General features: G+C 35.4%; 1 pseudogene; it reads left to right on the top strand.

Moving 5' to 3' along the window:
* The first annotated feature begins 3,934 nt into the window (after nt 1-3,934).
* Nucleotides 3,935-4,614, top strand: LOC101424788 (ferritin heavy chain pseudogene; annotated as a pseudogene).
* Nucleotides 4,615-5,109: the final 495 nt, after the last annotated feature.

Raw genomic sequence — 5,109 nt, 5'->3', positions numbered from 1 at the left:
CTTATTTATTTTCTTACTGATTGCACTGGTTAGAACCTCCAATACAGTATTGAATAAATTAGGTGAGAGTTGATATCCTTGTCTCGTTCTGGATCTTAGGAGGATAACATTCAGTTTGCCACCATTCAATTTGAGTTAGCTGTGGGTCTTTCATAAATTCTTTTTTTTTAGGTTGAGGAAGTTCCCTTCTATGTTTGTTTTCTGAAAGTTTTAATAAAAATGGAAGTTGGCTTTTTTCAAATGTTTTTCTGCATGTATTGAGATGATCATATGGTTTGCTTTTTTTTAGTGTGTTAAGATGAATTCAATTAATTGATTTTCAATTGATTAAACAAACCACTCATTTCTAGAATAAACCTTACTTGATCATGGCATATTATCTTTTTTATTATATATTGATAGATTTTATATGCTGTAATTTCAGTTACACTTTTTCAATGGATGTTAATGAGGGATATTTGTTAGTTTTATTTTCTTGTAATGTTTTTGATTTTGGTGTTAAGATTATAATGGCCTCCTCAAATGAGTTGAAAAGTACTCCTTTGCTGAATTTATTACCATAAGTTTATTCCTATTAAATTCCCTTGTTAACGTTTAAATATTTGTGGAATTTGTAGTGATGTTACCACTTTTATTCCTTTAATTGTTAACTTGTGTCTTCATTTATTTTTTTTCCTGATTAGTCTGGTTAGAAGTTTGTAATTTATTGATATTCTCAACCAGTGTTTGGTTTTATTGAATTTCTCTATTCTTTTACTGTGTTCTAAATAACTGATTTCTGCTCTGCTATTTATTTATTTTTTTCCTTTCTTCTTCTTACTTTTAGCCTAATTTGCTATTTTTCTCATTTGTTAAGTTGGAAGCTGATGTCTTTGATTTGAGATCATTCTTATTTTCCAGTATAACCATTAAGAGCTTTTTATTTCCCCCAATGACTGATTAGTGACCTCCCACATATTTTGATTGTATCATTTATTCGGTTAAAAATATATTATAATTTTTTTAATGATTTCTCTTTAGAACCATGGGTTATTTAGAAGTATGTTATTTGGGTATTTTTTAGTTTAATTCCACTGTGGTCTGAGAACATATTTTATAGGATTTGAATTTGTAAAAATTTATTGAGCCTTTTCTATGGCACAGATATGGTCTACCTTGAATGTGTATTCTGATATTGTTTGGTCATATTTCATAAATTAGGCCAATTTGATTGATAGTGTTAAGTGTTATATATCTTTTTCCTAATTTTGTCTACTTGTTTTATCAACTATTGAAAAAGGAGTTTCAAAATCTCTGATTATAATTGTGGATTTTTCTGTATCTTCTTGCATTTCTATCATTTTTGCTTCCTGTGTTTTGACTCTCTCATGTTAGGTGCATAAAAATTTATGATTGGTATGCTTCTTGATGAATTGGCCTTATTCATGTTATCTTTATCATTCTTCTTTACCTATGGTAATATTTTTTCCTGAAATCTTTTTTTTTTTTTGATAGGTGATTTTTACTAATAATTACAGAAAGAACTATCACCAATTCTTTTTTTTGGTCTTTTTAAAAAATATTACATTAAAAAAATATGAGGTCCCCATATACATCCCACTCCCCTCACCCCACTCCTCCCCCCATAACAACAACCTCCTCCATCATCATGAGACATCCTTGCATTTGGTGAATACATCTCTGAGCACCACTGCACCTCATGGTCAATGGTCCATATCATAGTCCACGCTTTCCCACAGTCCACCCAGTGGGCCATGGGAGGACATACAATGTCTGGTAATTGTCCCTGCAGCACCACCCAGGACAACTCCAAGTCCTGGAAATGCCTGCACATCTCATCTCTTCCTCCCACTCCCTACCCCCAGCAGCCACCATGGCCACTTTCTCCACATCAATGTCACATTTTCTTCGATTACTAATCACACTAGTTCATGAACAGAATATCAGTAAGTCCACTCTAATCCATACTCTATTCCTCCATCCTGTGGACCTTGGAATGGTTGTGTCCACTCCACATCTCTATCAAGAGGGGGTTTAGATTCCACATGGATGCTGGATGCAATTCTCCTGCTTCCTGAAATCTCTTTTAACTGATATTAATACAACCATAGCAGCCTTCTTTTGGCTAAGATGAACATGGCATACCTTTTTCCATCCCTTTACTTTTAATCTATATGTATTTTTATATTTCATGCTCATTTCTTGAATGTAGCATTTAGCTGGATTTTCCTTTTTGATCCAATCTGGCAGCCCCTGCCTTTTAATTAAAATATTTATTTACTTAATATTATTATTGATGCAGAGAAGATTAAATTTATCATCTTGCTATTTGTTTTCTATTTGTCTTTTCTGATTTGTTCAATTTTCCTTCTATTAGATTAATTGAATATTCATTTTAAAACCACTTTATCAAAACTTTTTATTTTGTGTTGCTTTAGGATTTACAATGTACATCTTTGGCTTATCACAGTCTTAAAATAGTATTTCACTACTTAATGTATATTTTAAAACTTTACAATATACTTCTGTTTCTCTTTTTCTAAATTTTTTTCTAAATTTGTCAAATATTTTACTTTTAAATATGTTATAAATTCCAGACTACATTTTTGTTATTTTTTGCTATTACTTTTGTTTAAATAGACAGTAATCTGGATAATAAGGAAAAAATCTCATGTATTTATTCATTTAGTTGCCATTGCTAGTGTTTTCTTACTTGTCTAGATCCACATACTCACCTGGTATATTTTTCTGCTTGAAAGTTTTCCTTTAACATTTACTATAATGTGGATATGTTGGTGATTAAGTTTTGAAGCTTTTGTATGTCTGAAAAAGGCTTTATTTTCACTTAAGTTTAAAAAAAATATATTCTGTTTATAGAATTCTAGGTTGATAGTTCTTTTTCAGCAGTTTAAACATATCACTGCACTGTCTTCTCAGTTACTTTATCTCTAATAAGAAAACTGCTGTCATTTTTATACCTTTTTTTCTGTATATAGCATGTCTTTTTTCTTTGGCTGTTTTTAAGACTCTCTTTATTCCTGGTTTTGAGCAATTTTATTATATTTACGTTGTCATTTTCTTTATGTTTCTTGGGCGTAGAGCTCATTGAAGGTTTGGGCTATGTGGTGTGATAGTTTGAAGCTTTTTGTGGATCCCAGAAATATTATGTTCTTGGAACTAATATATTCCCATGTGGGGAGGACTTGTTGATTAGATAGTTTTAGTGAAGTGTGACTCAGGGTGGGTCTTGATCCTTTTACTGGAATCATTTATAAACAGAAAGCAGAGACACACAGAGAAAAAAAGCAGCAGAGATTGAGAAACCCTGAGAAGCTTAGAGGGAAGTTCTCGAAGCCAGAGGCTGGAGTCAGCATAGCATAGAGGAAAGGAAAGAGAGGCTCCCAAGAGTCTGAAAGAGAGGGCTGGAGGAGAAGGAAGAGTCAAGCCATATGCCTGATTGCACACAGCTGAACTTAGGGAGAGACCTTTGCTTGATGCCTTGATTTGGGCAGAGCTGCTATTATGCCCTGACATGTGCCTAATTGCCTACACCTGAGCTAGGAAAGAAAGCATCTTTAGATGCTGCTGCCATGTACCTTATTGCCCACAACCAAACTTCAGTGGGACAATATCTCTGATGATGCCTTGATTGGACATTCTGAACATACACAGCCTCAGAACTGTGAGCTTTTAATTTAATAAATTCCCATGATAAAAACCAACCCATTGCTGGTATATTGCTCCTAGCAGCTTTTAGCAAACAAAACCTTGTGGATCTGGGCCAGATGTCTTCATGGAGAGTCGCCGTGGTTTCCTGCTTCAGCAGTGCTTGAACGGAACCCGTGCTCACCCCTGTCAGCCAGCCACCCCCAGCTGCTTGCCACTGTCCGTCCAGTGTTGCACAGGCACCGCCACAGCTTCTCAACCACCCATCATGACGACCGCATCCCCATCACAGGTGTGCCAGAACTACAACCAGGACTCGGAAGCTACCATCAACCGCCAGACCATCCTGGAGCTCTATGCCTCTTATGTCTACCTGTCCATGTCTTACTACTTTGAAAGTGATGATGTGGCTTTGAAGAACTTTGCCAAATATTTTCTTCACCAAACTCATGAGGAGAGGGAACATGCTGAGAAATTAATGAAGCTGCAGAACCAACGAGGTGACCGAATCTTCCTTCAGGATATCAAGAAACCAGAACAAGAAGACTGGGAGAGCAGATTGAATGCAATGGAGTGTGCATTACACTTGGAAAAAAGGGTGAATCAGTCACTACTGGAGCTGCACATTCTGGCTACTGACAAAAACGACCCCCACTTGTGTGACTTCATTAAGACCCATTACCTGAATGAGCAGGTGAAGTCCGTCAAAGAACTGTGTGACTATGCAACCAGCCTGCACAAGATGGGGGCCCCGGATTCTGGCTTGGCAGATTATCTCTTTGACAAGCACACTCTGAGAAGCAGTGATGATGAGAGCTAAACCTTATGTTTACTTCCCCAGAGCCACAGGGTAGTAGTGCATGTGTGTTGGATTTACCTTTTCTATAAGTTGTATCAATGTCTACCAAGTTCTTTCATTGGTACCATTCCTTCAAATAAAGTTATTTGGTACCCCCCCCGAAAAAACCACAAAAAACAAAAGACAAAACAAAACAAAAACCTTGTGAATCTGTACTTTTCATCAAATTTGGAAAATTCTTTCTTCAAATATTTTTGGTGCTCTTCTCATCTTGACAGAAGACTCCATCTTCCATGGACTGCTTAAAGTTGTCTCATCGCTCACTGATGCTCTGTTCATTTTTTGGTTCACTTCCTTTTTCTCTCTAAGTTTCATTTTTGATAGTATCTATTACTGTCTTCAGGTTCATGATCATTTCTTCTGCAGTATCTATCCCCCATGTATCCCACCCAGAGAACTTTTCATCTCAGTGTAGCTTTTAATCTTTAGAAATTTGATTTTTAAATGTCTTCCAGGTTTCTACTTAATTTTTGAACACATGGAATATAGTTACAGTAATTTTAAAATGTATTAATACTCTCCTAATAATTCTGGCATCTGTTTCTGTACTGTATAATTTTATATTAATTGAGCTATTGTCTTAT

This window comes from Dasypus novemcinctus, chromosome 4 (genome assembly GCF_030445035.2).
Source record: "Dasypus novemcinctus isolate mDasNov1 chromosome 4, mDasNov1.1.hap2, whole genome shotgun sequence".
Lineage (NCBI taxonomy): Eukaryota > Metazoa > Chordata > Mammalia > Cingulata > Dasypodidae > Dasypus > Dasypus novemcinctus.
This window is presented reverse-complemented; position numbering and strand designations above follow the sequence as displayed.